Source organism: Uranotaenia lowii, chromosome 3, assembly GCF_029784155.1.
Source record: "Uranotaenia lowii strain MFRU-FL chromosome 3, ASM2978415v1, whole genome shotgun sequence".
Taxonomy (NCBI): domain Eukaryota; kingdom Metazoa; phylum Arthropoda; class Insecta; order Diptera; family Culicidae; genus Uranotaenia; species Uranotaenia lowii.
The window spans coordinates 80,471,133-80,490,641 of NC_073693.1; the positions used below are offsets into that span (position 1 = coordinate 80,471,133).

The following is a 19,509-nucleotide window of genomic DNA, read 5'->3' on the forward strand; positions in this document are numbered from 1 at the left end:
TAGTTCCCACAATCAGAAAATCTAAAGATAATGGATTTCAATGGATTCATAAATGGACTCATATTATTTTTGATAATTCTAATAATTTCAGATATTTTGACCCTCTCGGACTGCTGGCAGGATTTGCCAGCAAATTTTTAAATTTTGGGATTAGAAGATACTTCTTAAGCATTTTATATGTTGAACAGCTCTGTAACTTGTTAAAAAAAAATTTTGAAAATTTTTCAAAGTTTTTGATGACATTGTTGAATTCAACTTAAAGGTATTAAAAGTTAAAATTAAGAGAATTAGCACCTCTGAAATTATAAAACACTTAAAAATATTTTTTTTTTTTGAAGAATTCAAATAGAAAATTTTCAAAAAAAAATTTGTATGGGGGGTCACCGACAAAATATTTTAATTTTCGATGAAAATGAACCGGAAGAAGCTCTTCTTTCTACCCATGCCAAAATTAGCGTTACTGTATTTTTTTTTTCTTTAAGTCCTTCTACGAAACACACCGTGATATTTATCGAACATTGTAAACAAATAACCAACTTACGGAGTATTATTTAAAAAAATTCGATACTGTTTCAATTGCTGGAATTCATCTTTTGCAACACAGGGCTTGTGATATAGCTCAGTTGGCAAGTCTGTTGTCTCCTGAGCAGATGCCCGCGAATTCGAGCCCATGAGCAAACATCGAACACAGTTATACCGGATAAGTTTTTCAATAACGATCCGCCAACTGTAACGTTGATAAAGTCGCGAATGCCATAAAGATGGTAAAACGACTATAATCGAAACAAAAAAAAATCTTTTGCAACAGAATAAGTTCTACAACAATGAAGTTTATATTAAATCGTTTTGGAGATCCAATTAAATTTGGTTTATCAATTTTATCCAAAACACCTACAAGAGTTAATGCCTAGTCATAAGACACTTCTCTTTTCAAATAGCATCAGTAAAAAATTAATGAATTTTGAAAACAAAAAATTAAGATTTTGATTTATAAAAACTACAAAAATTAATAATAAATTTTTTAACTATGAAAATCCGAAATGTTTAATAATTATAATAATAAATTCAATAAGACCTGGGTGATTTTAATTTTAATAAAACTAAAGAAATCATGGATTGATTCAAAAATCTGAGAAGCAAGAACATATTGGAAATTGGGCATCATTCATCGAATGGATTGCTATTCAATCTTAATCCTAAAATCGATCAATTTTTTTCAACTTTATGCCTTTTCGTTGTATATTATTCTGAAGGTAGACTTTATACATTTTCGATGAATCAGGAGGAAAAACGTGAAAAGTGTTCTGAAGGATTACTTTATAAATTTTCGTTTGATCGAGAGAACCAACATGAAGAGAGTTCTGAAGGTTCACTTAACAAATTTTCGTTATATCTGGAGGACCAACAAGAAGAGTGTTCTAAAGGTTCACTTTAAGAATTTTTGTTGTATCGAGAAGACCAACAAGAAGAATGTTTAAAGGTGCTTTTTTTAAAAATTGTCGTGGGATCATGAAAACCAACAAGAAGAGTGTTCTGATAGATATTTATTTTTTACATAAATTTTGTGTTAGAGACCCATAATGTGTTGGATATTACTGCTCTAGATTATTTCATAGAATGTAACTTTTATTATCTTGATAAGTGTGCTAAATAAACATGTTTACAAAAAAAATAAAGGTTCATTTTTTGAAAATTCGTTGGATCGGTAGGATCAACATGAGAAGTATCCTGTAGGTTTACTTAACACATTTTCGTAAGATTGGGAGGACCAACATGAAGAGAGTTCTGAAGGCTTACTTTATAAATTTTTGTTGGATCGAGAAAACCAACATGAAGAGTGTTCTGAAGGTTTATTCAATGAATTTACGTTAAACCTTCAGAACACTTTTCATGTCGGTAATTTAGATCCAACGAAAATGCATTAAGTGAACCTTCCGAACACTCTTCATGTTGGTTTTCTCGATCCAACGAAAATTTATAAAGTAAGCCTTCAGAACACTCTTTATGTTGGTCCTCCCAATCTTACGAAAATGTGTTAAATAAACCTACAGGATACATCTCATGTTGATCCTACCGATCCAACGAAATTTCAAAAAGTGAACCTTTATTTTTTTTTTGTAAACATGTTTATTTAGCACACTTATCAAGATATTAAAAGTTACATTCTATGAAAAAATCTAGAGCAGTAATATCTAACACATTATTGGTCTCTAACACAAAATTTATGAATAAAATAAATATCTTTCAGAACACTCTTCTTGTTGGTTCTCATGATCCAACGACAATTTTTATAAAAGCACCTTTAAAACATTCTTCTTGTTGGTCTTCTCGATACAACAAAAATTCTTAAAGTGAACCTTTAGAACACTCTTCTTGTTGGTCCTCCAGATATAACGAAAATTTGTTAAGTGAACCTTCAGAACTCTCTTCATGTTGGTTCTCTCGATCAAACGAAAATTTATAAAGAGGGATGGGTTTTCTTTTCGGTCGGCCGACAGAGACCATTTAGTTCAGCATATATCAGCATTTGAAATATTCGGTGGTTGATAATTGTGTGTGACACATATCCTACAGTCCCCTCGCATACCAGAACCGACTTAAGCCAAATAAATGATTACAACTTATTTCAAATCAAAATTACAATTAAAATATAACACTTTTCATATGCGATGATAAGACGTGATAAGACTTTGCGCATGAAACCCCACATTGCTAGGGTTGAGTCATCCACTCGCATCTGAACAAAAGCTTACGGTTTGATTAATTTTTTTCACATTTAGTGTACATGTTTCTTTTATTTAGGATCATGGCATTTAAAAGTAAAAGTTCAAATTTTCCTAGTCATAAAAAAAATCCCAGGCAGGCAGTTTTTCCAATGACATGCGTTCTGAAATAAAAGGAAAATGAAGAATTCCTTCGGTCGTACTAAAGCATTAAAAAAAATTAAGTAACATAATAATTTTAATCACAATTCCTCACTTCCTAATTGAAAAACCTGCAGGTTTTCTAGGCAAAAAACAGGACACATAATTCTAGGGTATAAAGTCGATCTAACCTTTTGATAATCGGATATCAAATTCACCCACCAATCGCAAGGAGAGAGTATAGTAAAGGAAAATAAATAACTTGTTGATAGAAGAACGAAAACAACGGTTCACAAAAGAAAAACAGATGTTTATGTCCCATTTTGGGTGGTGAGAAAATATCCACCGCCAGCAAAACTTCGACCACTTTCGTAAAGGAAACTGCCACTGGTCTCATAAGTAGTGGGTGTTTTTTTTATTTTATTTTGAATGGCACCTACCCTGAATGAACCCTGAACGATTTCCTACCGGGACCAAGAATAGACATGTCGAGCGAGCCACTGCTGACTGCTGGTCGATGGTTTTGGCCATCTCGAAAGGAAAGTGTCATCTAAATGTGGCACTAAGGGCGATGTTGGCCACTTGTGAGACTTACTGCTGATTGAACTCCCCGACGACGATTCCGGAGACAATTGAGGGCAATATTATAAATATGTATTGATCCACTTAGCTGCCGGTCGTTTTGGCGGGCGATTTTCGAGGATGTTCTTCAGTGCCTGTTTAGAGTGGATTGTCTGATGTGGAGTAAGCAATTTTATGGCTATTATTTAGATTTATGTTGGGTAGAAGTGTGAAGTTGATGTACCGTTTCAGTTTTACTATTCAAGTTTCACTCATATTTATTGAGATAGATTGCTTGGGGACATCAAAGTGAATTGGTTGCTCAAACAAACTGGTGGCAACAAACAATAATCCAATTCATATAAAGCATGGATCACTACAAATCTGGACGCATTAAAACGGGTCTATCTCGGAGCTATGTAAACGAAATAAAAATGTTTTGAACTTGAAATGTAGGGTTTTTATTGCACTTTAATGGAAAAATAACAAAAAAAATATTCCGATGTTGTTTTGATGAATTTTCGAACTTTTCGTTGAGTATCACTCATTATAGTTTGAACACCCTATTTGCTGACCTCAGCGGCCATTTTGTTCCACAATCTCTTCATCTCTTTTGCATCCCGAGTCGTCCTACCATTCTTCTTCATCTTCTGCTTGACAATTGCCCAAAATTTTTCGATAGAGCGGAATTGAGGGCAGTTGGGTGGGTTGATGTCCTTTTCGACAAAATCCACCCGTTGGCCCAATACCACTGTAGAACCTCCTAGCTGTAGTGGCAGCTTGCCAAATCTGGCGAAAACTTAACTAGTCCTTTGTGAGATCTAATGTACGAAAAAAAAGTTTTTCAGGCATTCCTCCTTGTAAATTTCGGAGTCCATGGTCTTGTTTTTCACAAAAAACCGGAATTTTTCGCCCGCAGGTGCAAATACCTTGCCAGATCAAACACTTTCTTGCAAACTTATCAGCAAAAACGAATTTGAAGTTGCCGGGGACATCACCATGACCAGTGCAGTGCACCACTGCAGTGACTTTACATAATTTTTGGCCAGAAAGCTGCCAAAAATCCATCATCACGTACGTTTCGTCATCCATGAGGATGCATCCGTCGAACTTTGTTGGAATCTTCTTGTATAACTTGCGGGCACGTCCTTTGGCTACTAAATTCTGCTTCAATGTCTGGTTTGGTTGCTTACTGGTCCGAAAGGATCGTATTCCTTCGCGTAGACGAATTCTGCTGACGGTGCACCGGTCGGCGTTGAATTTCTTGGCAATGTCATAGTCCGACTACCCTGTGTTTTCCTTGATCGTTCTCAACACCTTCAAATGCAGTTTCCGATTCTTAATTCCACTATGACGCTTGGTATGAACCTGCCCGTTTGAGAACGCTACACACGGTTGATTTGACCATTTTTAACGATTTCGCGATTTTTGAACCCGACCACGTCGGGTTTTTGACGTGGGTGTTCAAAATTTATTTTCATCTCGCGGCTTCCATCACGTGTAACTTTTTTGAAACAAAACGAATCGTAATGAAATTTTCAGCACTGGTAGAAGAAACATTCCTCTACAAAGTGCTGCCAAAACATTCCAGATTCGACAACTAGGAGCACTATGGTAAAATAAATAGTGCGTCCAGATTTGTAGTGATCAGTGGTGTGGTATAGTGGTGTCATAACTGTTATGAACTTTGCTAAAATAGAATCTAGTATAGGATTTCATTGAAACTTAATTCCTCTTTAAAGAGGTTTGACTTCAACAAACACTACCACATACAGTATCTTGATGAAACTTTATGTTTCCTCGAAAAGATTCCTTTTACTTAACTCAAAGCTTACATTTTTTGATGATATGATGCCTAGCCTAGAAAAAGTTATAGAATTTTCTTCTATAAATTGTGAAATGAGAACAAATATGACCAAAATAGTCAATTAACATTCTATCTTAGGTTTTTTTGTTTGATTTTTATTCAAGGATAAGGGCTCCTGAATAAAAGATCAAGTCTCCTTCAATAGGGGATCAAGTCTCCCATAACTTTAGAAAAATCGCAATTTTTTTACTCCCACGAAAATGCTTCTAGTTCATCAACGGGTTCAAGTATCGTTCTAATTTTTGGAGCATAGAAACTTGAAGTTACAAGCTGTCAGAAAATGTCAAAGACGGAGAGTTGCTAAATTTTTCCAAAAAGATATTGTGAAAATAAGAAAATTGGATAAAGTATCCCCACTCTCCCCTATGGACTCAAGGGATCAAGTGAACCCAAAACATACATTTTGGAAGCCTTTTTTCAATGGAGAGTTAGCTATTGCTTTGAAAATATGGCATTGATAGGTTCTTATTGTATTCTAACGATTACATATTGCAAAAAATATGTATTACTTTATTTTTTTCTTAAAATTTTTTTCTTTAAAAAAATTAAAGTTTTAAAAAAATTTAAGATAAAAGGTTCTTATTGTTCTGTTCAATTTGTCAAACTTTTCAAGAACATTTGATTTATGTAAGGCAGTCTGGTTTCGAGATACAGCTGAGAATCAATTATCCCCAGGGATCATGTATCCTCACTTTCCACTATATATCTAGTAGTATTGTGGCAGATTATTTCATGTGTTTCATTGATGCGAAGACCTTTAATGAATTTGTGTCGTTCATGGAGAAAATAAGCTATTTCTTCAAACAAACCTCAATTTTCTGTTTAAAATACTTAATTTTAGAAAATTGATCAGAGGAAACTCTTTTGAAAGTAAGGTTTGCTTATTAGGAGCCTTGAATAGTTTCCAGGTTCAAGGAAATCAAACAGAATATTTTGGATTTAGAAGTGTCGCATTTCGATCTTGGTCAAGCTCGTTTGTTTTGTATGAATTCTTCAGCAAGCGATCGCAGAACTGAAAACAAAAATTAACTGTAACTAAAATATGGTGAATTTATTTCCTACTATCACCATTGTTCTAAATCACCTTATTATGCATATTATTTAGAATATGGAAAACAAAATCTAGTTTTGTATATTTTGCTTTTCTTCACTTCAGAACGTTTTAGATCAGGGGTGAGCAACCTTTTGAAGCAACGGGCCACTTTTAATTTGAAATACTTTCGGTGGATCGCATAAAAAATAAAATTGAGCTTATAATAGTTTGCAACGCTTTATGTTATTTTTTTAACGAAAAATTTTTGACAAAAAAAAACTTGAAAAGAAGAAATAAACTTGTTCATGTTAAATATTTAGCAAATATTCTTTTTTTTTAAATGGAAATATCATTTGCTTCCCTTTTATTTATTCAAAACAAAACATTTCGAAAGTCTTTCTATGGTTCGTAAAAAGGTTTGAACCATTTTCTAAAAAAATGGTTTTTGTTTGAACCGATGCAATAGTATTACACGTCATCACTTTCATTTATAAGATTCGAGGAGTTAAACTATAGACGAAACAGCCCGAGGCTGAAAGTCTCTGTAATAAAGAAAAAAAAAGTTAAACTATAGCGATTATTTTCTGTGCCCATTTTCGAAAGGTTTTTCTCACAATTGAAATTTTGTTGTGAAGCCTCCTTTTTTCCTATAAACGGTGTTTTTTTTTAAAAAATGAAGTTTCGTATGGAATAATTGCATTGAGAGATTGTGAGCATGGTTTCATAATCATGAAAAATTCACATTTCCACAGATTTCCAACCAGATTTGTCAATGTTACAGTTTGCATTTTTTATTGTAGAAATTTTTTACAGATTCATAATTTTCTCAATTTGATTTAGATTCCTCTGGGATAGACTTTCTGAGGCTGAATCATGAAAATCTCATGACTTTGGTAATGCGGATTTCTATTTCTCAAGTAAAGTTACTCAATTCAATCAATTAAACTTAATCAATGTTTGGCATGATTTGCCCATGACATTTTTAACGTAACGTAAGATATCAAATCTCAATTTTTTCCCGAGGTGCAAGGAATCTCAGAACTAATTTTGACTTATTTGCTGAATTCAAATGTTCAATTTTTTTTGTCAGCTCTTGTTTCCGAGATGACTTTTAAAAATAGGTAGAAAATTAGTTATTCAATCTGTTAACTTTTTGAACAAACTGTAAAATACAAATACTTATATTGATGTGAGAAGAAGTTGTAATTTTATTTTCTGAAATTTCTATAAATTGTAAAATTAAATTTTTTGAAAGCGTTGTATCTCTGATATAAGAATATATGGGCAATATATGAGTCCTTGATTGAATGAAAGGTTGTGAATGATTGAAAATCAGCTTTTGGTTTTATGTAGATTTATTAGTGTATCAGTTGGTATATCAGTTCGATTTTATCCAAAACTGATCAAATTAAAAATTTCCACTCGCAAGTGATAGATAAAATCTCTTAAATGTTTTGAATTCAGGACCCCAAAATCTTACAAAATCAGTTATTGAAAGGCACCCAAAATGCTGTTCCCTTAATTTGTATCTTTTTGGGTTGAATCACAGAATTTCAGATATTGTTTTTTTCGAGAAATCACAATTTTTTAAATCAAATCGATAAAAAATCTTTAATCGTTAACCCAGTTCTTATGTATTATAAAACTTTACTTTTTCCGTGATTGGTCAAGAACAAAATATTTCACTTCATCATGCAAATTTAATATTGCTTGAAATGGAAATAATGACTTGACTTACTCATATACTACGGTTTTTCAATACTTAGGGGAGAGTGGGGTATCGTGGGCCATGGGGAAACGTGGGCCACTTTTAATATCTCAGATGTGTGTTGAGATAAAAAATCTCAAAACAACTGTCATCGTCGTCGCTTTGCGTGAGCATATATTTCTATATGTTGTTGACTTAAATGCCCATCATATGCTTCTTTTATTTATCAAGCTAAAAAAGTTAGAAAAATTTACTTACATAATTAAAAAAACACTCGCTAATTTCATCGATGGGGAACCTAAAGTGCTTAACAAAAATATGCTCATACACTTATGATCTTAGTTTTGTCTTGATCTTTCACGTGGAAAAGGAATTTTTGATCAAACATCAATAAGTCACACAAACGCAACCAATTTGCAAATAATAGCTTGTGGGGAATCGTGGGCCACACATCTTTAACCACTTAAATTTTTATGTTTATATACACATTCTGAACCTTTAATACGTTTTCCCTATCTGTTAAGTTTTCTTATGCCAAATGAAGAGATATGAAAAATATTTTGTCCATCTATATAAGGAATTTTGCCAAAACGTTCGCGAGCCAGGTTTTGGCATCCATTCGATCATACACAGCTCTCTTTTTTATTTCATCATCTGAAATTGCTTTAAAATAACGAAATGAATTATGAAATCACAGTTTTGGGTCAACTCATAAACTTTGCATGTTATTTGGTCAATTTGGATTTAGTGGCCCACGATTCCCCACCATTTTTCAAAATCCAAAAAATATTGCTTTTTTAAAACAGTCAGAATTTGGGTAAAATAACTTATTAAAAATTTAAAAAAAAAACCTTGTGATACCTTGAAAATGTAGAAAACCATACCATTTTTTATTTTCATTTTATCTTCTATAATTAAGAAGTTATGGAACAACGAAAAAAAGTGGCCCATGATTCCCCACTCTCCCATACATAATATTGCCTCCATGCCTTGAATAAAAAGCTTTAATCCTACAAAAAAGTCAACAATCTGGATGATTATGGAACTAATGCAACCGAAAACAAGTGCATATATGAACGAGTTATGAATATTTATTTTTTTTGGTTTAGTAGTAGGGACTGCTATTTTATGATAGTTAACAATCGGAGAAAAAAAATTGAGAAATAAATTTAATTTAAGATAAGCTTCGAGGGCCGCATTTTGCTCATCCCTGTTTTAGATAATTATTCGTTCTTTGCGGCTGACAGCTCACGTTGAAGTATCAAGGAAGATTGGAAAGCGGAAATGATTGTCAAAAATAAACTTGTGAAAATAAATTTTCCATTTTAAAAAAGTTAAACATCAATAAATTTTTTTTGTTTTTATTTTTCATATTCTTTACACACATTTTCAACGAAATAATACAGTAATTTGAACGCCAACTGAGAACAGTTATCGTCAAACGGAGAATTATGCAACAGCGGGGTTAGATGCAATGTTTATATATCACAGTGCATATTCAATTTATTATTTAATATAATGTTATCTATTTATCATACAATGATATCAAACAGTAAATAGCTAGATTTTTTATTAGAGACGTTTTAACCAACTTTTGGTTACTCGTTTTTTTCAGCTAGTTTTTTGAAGTTTTTGGTTTTCATAAAAAAAGCAATCAAAGGACCAAAAAATGTCAAAATTTCAGCATTTTTGTGATACCTTAAAAATCTTGACCTTATATGACGAATTGTCTTAATGATATCACTTACATACTTTATATTGGTTTGACTACTTTTTAGTAACACTGTTTGTCAATCAATACTTCAAAGGTTATCACCCATTTTTTTTTTAAATTAATACTTGAATTTTTCAGATACCTACCTCGGATAAGATGCAACAAATTGCAAATCTGAACGGCACGTTCACGTGCATCACATGTTTGTTAATATAAAACTTTCATCCTACGAAACATTATTTTGAAAGAATTTATCAAGTTTTTTTATTATTCTTACTGGTTAATGTATACAGCATCAGATCGATATTTTTTTACTAACATCAACTTTAGGGACTGAAATGATGTGAACATGGGTTCTTACAATATAAATATTTTCTAAAATTGGTATTTTAATGAATTCTTCTACTTAAATTGATCAATCGCGAGCAAACCTTAATGGTAAAACTATACCAATTTTTCTCGAATCAAAGTGAAACAACAGCAAAATGTGCTCTTTCATATAAGAACAGCATAAGTACGTGTAGTTTAAGTATTTTTGAAAGCTTCATAATACTTCGTTTAGCCTACGTATTCTTAGAGCAGTCTTAAGTGAAAATAATGTCATTTTTAGGCAACTGGTATATCCTAAATTTGGCGTCATTCTGCTCTCAAGAACGTGTTTAACCCTTCGTTTCATAAAGTTACAAATATGCAACAATTAATTAAAAATTCATGAATGAAGGGTTAAAGATTAAACTTTGAACAGTTGGCTAAACCAGATGTAATGAAGGTTTAAGTCAAACCTATACTTAACATATACATAGTTTCCAAGTTAAGTTTCATAGTTAACTAAAACTATTTTTGAAAAAAAAAAAACGTTGGTGAGCTCTTTCGCAAAATTCATGAGATATGAGATCCCAAGTAACACAGATTATGCCAACTAGCATTAGGAAGTTTTATTATGGTTTAATTATGGCATTTTTTTGTGCAGCTCGTTTTATGGCGGTTTTATTATGGTCATGCAGAATGCTTATATTTTTTTTTCGACCATATGTTTTCAGATGGTTTTGAAAACGCTAATAAAACTTTTATTAAACATGCTGTTTTAGTTATTTTGAAAGAGTTGAGAATGCTTTTTTTAAACTATAATAAAACACAAACCTAGAAGTTTGCTCCAAGCTTTCTTTTGCATGTTCTATAATAGCACTCAGTGCATGATTATTAAACCGCCATAAAACTTAGTGACAGTTCTCGATCAAGATGTCAAAACAGGACACGCTCAGATTAGATAGCACATATTTGAATTGGAACTCCCATTTTTACACATTTTTGGTAAGTTATGCGTGTTGGTTTTGAGTTAAAATTAAAAAAATACATCTTTGAAAACTTGAAATCACCGAAAGTGGTATGAATATCTTTACAATATGAGTATTGAGTGAAAGGGCCCAAATAGTAGGAAAAAAATTGTTGCTTGACGCCATCATTAATTCAAGATGGCGGCTTCCGCTTTTATTTTCAAAGCTGTAAATTACTGAAAATATCGTGAAACCTTCACAATATGGTTATAAGGTGAAAGTAATAAGAGAGTAGAATAAGAGTAGAAGTCAAATTTCGTTGCCCGTCGCCATCCTAAATCCAAGATGGCGGCTACCACTCAACTTGAAAATACTGTAAATGACTGAAAATCGCATAAAACCTATATTATAGGGGTATAAGTTGAAAGAAATCAACCGGTAGAAGTTGAATTTCGCTATCTGACGCCATCTTGAAATCCAAGATGGCGGCTTCCGCTAAACTTTAAAATGTAGTAAATGACTTACAATGACATGAAACCCAGGTGGTAGTGGGTGGAAGGGCTTAACGAGTAGAAGTCGAACATTGCTATCTTACGCCATCTTGAAATCCAAGATGGCAGCTTTCTATAAACTTTAAAAATGCTCTAAATCATTGAATATCGCATGAAACCTCCAAAATATGGGTGTTTGTCAATTGGGATAAGCTATAAAAAGTTTATTTTTGCATTCTGACGCTATCTTGAAATCCAAGATGGTGGTTTCAGCTGAACTTAAAAATACTGTAAATGAATGAAAATAGCATGAAACTCCCAAATATATTGTATTGGGTGCTAAGGCTAAATGATAGAAGTCAAATATCTGTTTTCGCGTTTCTCTGAAAATCTGTAAGTGACTGAAAATCCCACAAAAACCACCACAATACAGACCCCGTTCGTTTTTGGCAACATTCGATTTTGGCAACATCGAATTTGGCTAATGTGCCTAAATCAGACGGTTAACAGAAACAACATAACCTTATAGTTTTCGCAAGAATAAGACCAATACAATTTAAACATAATAGCATGAAAAAAAAAAGAAAAAAAAGAAAAAAAAATCAACCAAAAAAACGAGAAGATAACAACAACGGTGACTTAAACATTTAAAAATAGCATGATAGGAATAATAGCATTACATAAATGGCAAAAAAAAACAAAAACTATAAACAAAACAAGAAAAGTGCTAAATGCATTAGAAACATAATGAAAAAATAATAAAAGTGATTTAAAATGATCTAAATTGTCTTAAAATAGTAGTTTTAATGTAGTATTACGTGAAAAAAGTTGTGTTCAAGCGATTTTCATTGATTAACAGTATTTTAAATTCAGTGGAAGCTGCCATCTTGGATTTCAAGATGGCGTTGGAAAGAAAAAAATCGACTTCTAGTTTAGCCCTTTCACCCAATACCCGTATAGTGGTGGTTTAATGCGACTTTTTGTCAGCATTAAGCATTAAAAGTTGAGCGGATGCCGCCATCTTGGATTTCAAGATTGCGTCTGATAGCGAAATTCAACTTCTACTCGTTTAGCCCTTTCACCCGATACCCATTTTGTTGGGGTTTCATGCGATTTCAAGCCATTTACACCATTTTAAAGTTCAGCGGAAGCCGCCATCTTGGATTTCAAGATGGCGTCAGACAACGAAATTTGACTTCAACTCATGATTTATTCCACGGGTCATTCAAAACCAATCCCTTTTCATTCAAAAAGTCTGTCCTCATTTACTGTACAAATGATTAACAACTCAGAAATGAGGAACTCAACCTTAGCGTGTAATTGGTTGGCTTGCGAGAGAAACGTCAAATCGTAGCTTTTTTTGGGGTCATCATTAAACCATAATAAAACTATGAATTGACTCACGCCATGTTGGTTGCAAAATCGAAGGGCACAAAATGACGCCATGTTGATGGATTCACAATGCAAGCATTGGAAAAAAATTTTTCAGGCCTTTTTCCATCAATTCCATCATGATTGACCATCAGATTTGACGAGGCGCATTTATTTTAAGATACTATTTCATATACATTTTACCTAAAATCTTGACTGGCAGTAGAAAAGAAGCTCAATATATGGTTAAAACATTGGTTTTTTTAGCTATTAATTTTACCAGATCATATCTGAATAATGCAATCATCATTCATCAACCATTATGGTTGCTGGAAAAAATAAAAAAAAAACTCCGAGAACTGACAGAACCGAAAAAAACAAAAATTTCTAACATGTTTTATAATAGCTTTTTAAAAGCTTTGGTGACCAACATTGATGACCAACAATTATATGTCTTGATGACGTTTCTAGGGTAGGGCCAAATAGCCTGATTTTGGCTTTATTAGAGTCCAGGTGATGTTATAGAATGCGCTTTAGCTTTTTATGAAGATTAATGCGATAGTCCAAACGATATTTTGCTGACCATAATAAAGCTAAAATTGTTACTTGGGATATAACGTAAAGAAAATCTTTAATATCTCATATTTCTTTAATAATTTCCATCACCTTTGAAAATGTGATAATTTTCAGCCACGAAGATGTAACGAGACAAACTTAGAATATTAGGTTCGATATCTTAAGTTGTTTTCGAATGAAACAATTGAAATATTTTTGGATATGCTTATATTTAATGACAGTTTTGCAGTATTTGCAGTGTTCAAGAAATTGTGTACGAGTTTGTGTAATAAGTGTGGGGATAAATGAAAATTTTGACCGCTATTCTGGAGCATCCAAAAGAATAAAATTTAACTTCGAAAATATATAAAATTTTTGCTCCGCTTTGCTGTATCGCATTTTTCAATAAACCGATGTTATTAATCGAAACTTTAAAGTTTTGTTAATAATTTTATTATTATTTTTTTTTCAAAAAGCTTATTTGGTTTTGTCAAAACTTTATTTTTAGTGCGATGGTCTGTTTAATTTATCAAATGTCTAAATGCTGTTAAAAATTCTTAATCAAATCCACCAAGAAGGATTAAAAAAGGCAAAAATTTTTTGAGAATTTTTTTATTTGTTCAGGCTGTTGTATTGATTCATAGTTTTTAATATTTTTAAATACAATTGACATAATCATTTTAACTTATCTGATTTTAGGTCAAATGATTATTAGATGTAACTGTAGTCAGGGCCGTAGGAAGAATCGACTCATGGGGAAGGGGGGTTTGGTGACTGAATTATATCTATGATTGCCCAACAATGGACGAAAACAAAAAAAAAATTAAAAAAAAAATGTTTGTAACTATATGGTTATTCATTTTTGAAAGACTTAAAAGTTTTCGTATTAAATTGAAATTCTATAAAATTGGTCCTAAACCTCAAATGTGAGCTTAATTCGTTTTCATCGATGGTTAAAATCTTTGAATTTGTCTGATAGATCAAACTAAGTTGATTTCGGCATAAAATAAGCTGTTTTAAGGCGAGTTTTTTTTTCTAAAAAAAACTTATTCTATACTCAAATCAAACAAGCCCAATATTCTAAAATATTTTTAAATTACAAGCATGGCGGACTTTCTATCATATCCGAATCAAACTGACTTCAGACAATATTTTATACGATCTTTCCACCAAGCAGGTAGAATTGCGACTTAGAACACCATTGTAAACAATTTAAGTTATCTTTCTTGAAACGATTGCATGTTTGCTAATTAAAACAAGCTAATGGTGTTTTGCTGAATTTCGTAGTATTCAATTTTTAACGGATGCCATCTGAAACTCGTCATCATTCATTGAAAAAACACTAAAAGATGAAATTTGTGATATTTGTTAAGCTTTATGATTTCTTATATAATTATACCAAATAACGGATTTTCTTTTTAATAATTAGGATTCCGCTACCTGAAACAATGACAATTTTATGCAATAGAAATTGTTATATTTTTCTTTAAAATCAATTTTTAGGCATTCGACAGTTTTTCGGGAGATGCCTAATTTTAATGAAATTTTGTACAATGTTTTATTTTGATTGATTGATCAATAGAAAAGGTTTGAAGCAAAATAATAAAGATTTTAAAAGAAAATCATGTCTTGTATCCTTAATTGTGTGACAGAATCTCGGGCAACTCTCTGACTTTCTCGTGACAATCATCTTTCATTTTCTGTGTCTTAAAGTTGATTACTGAAATTTGCAGTAAAGATGATAAAAGTTTTATTAACAAACATTCCAATATCTGTTGTAGGTTGAATGAAAATACTGCACCAGTTCGTTGCCATCCAGTTTTATTGGGAAACAAACCATTAAAGTAACCATCCCAATCAAAATGCAAACATTGGCCACCACAGCATTCATTTTAGATCTCTTTCAAACGTTAAAGTTGTTTACGTTCACTTCGGTCCGTTCATCAACGTAAACTCCATTTTCGGATACCTCTTGGTTCATCCCACTTCACGTTTATTGACCTTTTTCATTCCTTCGTTATTGCCTCAAATGAACTCGCTCCGTACGTTCTTTGCTATCTGCTCAGCTGTCGCTGCCGAATTGTGCCAGCTTTGTTTTGCTCTCTCAGCCCGCAGCTTTCAACCCAGTCAGTCAGTCAATCAGACTGACAGCATTCCTTCCAATAGGAAAGTTCATCCGTTAACTCGAGCGAGAGCAGTTCGTTTCGCGTTATTCTAGTTGGGTTTCGGACGGTACATTTCGGCTTCACCGAAACCGATCCCGGTTTTGGTCTTCCTGCTTTGGTTGGGTTTGGTTTGGTTTGCATGCTGTCAGTTTTTAGCATGATGGAAGTTGTTTTCGGTGTTCGTCGTCGGCGTGTTTGTGTTTTTTTCCTTATTTGCTTGTTTCCCTGGCCGTTCATGGCACGAAGCCGAAACAAGGGCGCTTAGTTTACTCTGAACTTCGGTCGGTATCGGACGCGTTTCGCGGAAGGACACCGCGTGTGTTGTTTTGCGTTTTCCAAGTGTACAATATCTTAGGCAGCGTCGAGGTATCCGTGTGACGACGACGGGTCATTCTCAGGCCAGCTCTGTGTGAACATTTGGTGTGAATTTTGGCCGACATTGTTTCGGTAACTGGTGAAAAACCTGTCGCCCCCCAGCAGCAGCAGCGCGGTGCACATACAGCCACAGATACACCTACCTATGAGTACGGGAGGAGTAGAAAAGTTCATGGTTTAGTGGATTTGGCGTTGTTGGGGCATGTTGCCTTCGTTCTATCTGTGCCGTCGTTCGATGGAAACCCGGGAGTGGACGACGCTGGGTTTGGCCTGAATTTTCTTCCGGAGTTTCGGCACGACACGGATCGGTTGTGTGATGCATTGGTTTATTATTTTGCGGGGATATTTGGCTGGCCGCAGCGCGTTTCCGAGCGGATAATTTGCTAAGCTAAGCGTTTACCGGTTGATTCTTGAAGGCGAATCTGGGACCGGACTGGGGATCGCGTGCGGTTCGTTCAGAAGACAACGATTAGCGTGTGAAGATATTGTGCAGCATAAGAAAAAAAACCGCAACCAAAAGAAGGATGTAATACGGTAGTGAAAAGAATCATTAGTGAAGTAACAAAGAAATCTCTAAGGGAAAAAAGTGCTCGGGAAATTTCGAATCTGTGCCAAGTTAGCACAGTAGTGTTTGAGAATAAAACGTGAAATTAGAGTGACTGTGGTCGACTTGCTAGTCGAAAGAGCGGAAGAAAAACATGCAGCAAGTATGTAATCTCTAGTATATCTATCTGTCATTGGGGGCAAGTTTGGCACAGCATTCACAGGAAGCTCAAATAGTAGTTGCTAGTTGTTGTTGATGATGATGGTGCAAAGAGACCTACCAAAAGATACGGAATATGGGCAACGTGTAACACATCGACCCGTACACAAATACTATCGCGAACTATCCAGCCAGCTCTTTGCTTTCATCGAAACAAAGAACTGAAGAAAGCAGAAACCCGCACCCGAAAAGAGGAACCGCACCATCGTCCAAAACGAGGGAAACCAAGATAAAATGGAAACTAGTTTTTCTCGACTTACGTTGCGTTCTTCTCTTAAAACTGTGAACTCCCCCGGATTGCAGCAGTTGTTGAACTTGACAAAGTCGAGTTTGCCTCCCTACAACTACTGCATCCAACAATAATGGTAGAGAATGGTCAACTTCTCTAATCAACTTTACTGCAACTCGGGAAACAGGAGGACTGATGAAAATCAAATTTCGATTTATTTGAACTACAAACACACGACGACCAATCGAGTTCACTCGGAAACCGCAGATCAATACTCTCTGGTCTACTCTGAGCCCTTCGTTTCGTGGGGAGAGCCAAATAATTGGAAACTCATCAAACAGGAAAATGATAGTCTTTCCGAAATTGCAACGGTCACGCCTGTCATTGGCATCATTAAATTACTCTCCATTTGGCAGAAACGTTCAATGTTGGCATTTAACTCTTCTGGGCCCCAGCCGATACCAATCTGGGACAGACCTGGCCCCCCTCCAACTATTTCGAAATCAAGCATTTCCACCAATATATTTAGTGCTACCAACATCACTCAGCGGACCAATTGACAGCTTATTTTTGCGATATCTATCAACTGCATATCCACCGGATTGCGGTGGGTGCCGTTTCGGGGAAGGCTCCGGGGCCGACTTGACAGCTGCCCCATTGAACTCTAAACTAGGCAGACAACTACAACTAGTTAGCCGATACCCGGATTGACATGTGCGGGAGATGCTTCCGGGTCCGATAAGATTGAAATAACCAGTCGGAATAGTTGTGGTGTGACAGTGACACTTTTCCCTGCTGTTAATCTCAGAAATCTATTCAGCTGCAATCGGTGTTATTGTTGGGTTGAAATATTGGGAGTGTTTCGTTTGTGTGACTTTTGTTGATTTGTTACATCAATTGAGGCGGTTTCCGTTCAAGCGGCTTTAAATTTAAGTCATTGAACTGAGTTCGTGCTGTTTGGCAAAATATGTGAATTTAGTTGAAGCTGCAGTTTTTGTATTTGAATGTTTGAAGGAGTGCTTAACTCAGCTAAACTCCAGAACAAAATTTTCCTCAGCCGCGAAATACAAATATTCGAGTTACAGAGAAAAATTCAACTGCTACCCAAATTACTAGTGAAGTATTCTGAGATGTTTTTAAAAATTAGGTCGAATATCAGGATTGCTTCAATCTCCTTTGAGTCTTGAGTAGTTTATGTTCCTAATGAGCAAGATTCGAGAAATTTTGTTTTTGAAAAACTGGCAAGGTGTTTGTTCTGGTTGATGCTTCTTGAAAATAAAAAGTTGTGGGAGTTGCTGAGCAATGCAACTTTTGTTTGTGAATGATTTGTGAATGACTGCAGTTAGAGTAAACCTAATGAATGTTGTCAATTTGCAAAGTTCGTTTTGGTTGCTCGGGCCTATGAATCATATTTCTCGAAATTTTTTAGAATCTTTAACTTGTGATATATTCGTGTGGAAGCTGAACCAGATATTTCAATACGGTGTGGTGTTCTTTTATAAGTGGTGAACTTAAAGCTATGACAGATTGATTGCATTTTATCGGAGACATCGAAAAAGAAACTGATTTTCAAAGTGACACATGTTCACAAATAAATCATATTATTATCAAACAAAATTTGTGGAACTGTGTTTTCATTGAGACTCATCTCAATTTTATTGGAAAAAAATGAAAAATATGTTTTTCAGTACTAACTTATTGGGTTACAATTTTTATTCCTATTGAGGAAACAAATATTATAAATCCTGTAGGGCTTGTGATATAGCTCAGTTGGCAAGTCTGTTGTCTCCTGAGCCGATGTCCGCGAGTTCGAGCCCAAGAGTAAACATCGAACACAGTTGTACCGGATAAGTTTTTCAATAACGATCCGCCAACTGCAACGTTGATTAAGTCGCGAATGCCATAAAGATGGTAAAACGACTATGACCGAAACAAAAAATTAATAAATAAATAAATAAATAAATAAATCCTGTAATTCGTCATTATTCGTTCTTAATAAGCTTCTTTATTTGTAATAAATACGCGTTCTCTTCATTGCCCTACTAATTTTAATCAAATGACGGAATTTATAATTTATTTTTAGAATAATCACAAAAGTGTTTTGGAACATTGATTACGTTGCCCTTTGTCCGAAAATCTGCTGCTTGTGGGTGGCTTTTTGTAAACTTAGCGATAAGTTGCTCAAAGTGGTTGTATATTATATACAACCACTTTGAGCAACTTATCGCTAAGTTTACGAAAAGGCACCCACAAGCAGCAGATTTTCGGACAAAGGGCAACGTTATCAAGTACAAATATTACGAAATATCGTCATGATTCATCGCCAATGATTCATTGATCTACATTTTACTGAAAACTAAAATCACCGACCGCAGCTTAAAAGATATTAACATGTGCAATATCCTGTAATTGCGTGTGTTCGTTTTTAAACTATTTTGCTCATTTACCTGATGATACGCTGACGGAGGCCCAAAAATTATCATAGATTGAAAATATTTTGGAAACTTTGAGTGGGTCTCTTGAAATCAACTGGTCGTTA

The 19,509-nt window shown here is 34.1% G+C and overlaps 1 protein-coding gene across 2 annotated transcripts in view; it reads left to right on the forward strand.

The window, feature by feature from the left end:
• Positions 1 to 19,509, forward strand: part of LOC129750510 (semaphorin-2A) — a 402,306-nt gene that overhangs the window by 76,157 nt on the left and 306,640 nt on the right. Inside the window, exon 1 of one of the 2 annotated variants that reach the window (XM_055745473.1) lies at positions 15,856 to 16,685. The exons of the other annotated variant lie outside the window; for it this stretch is intronic. The gene's annotated coding sequence lies outside the window, so the exon portion shown is untranslated. Of the gene's footprint in view, positions 1 to 15,855; positions 16,686 to 19,509 lie in introns of those variants that run through there. 2 annotated transcript variants of the gene reach the window in all.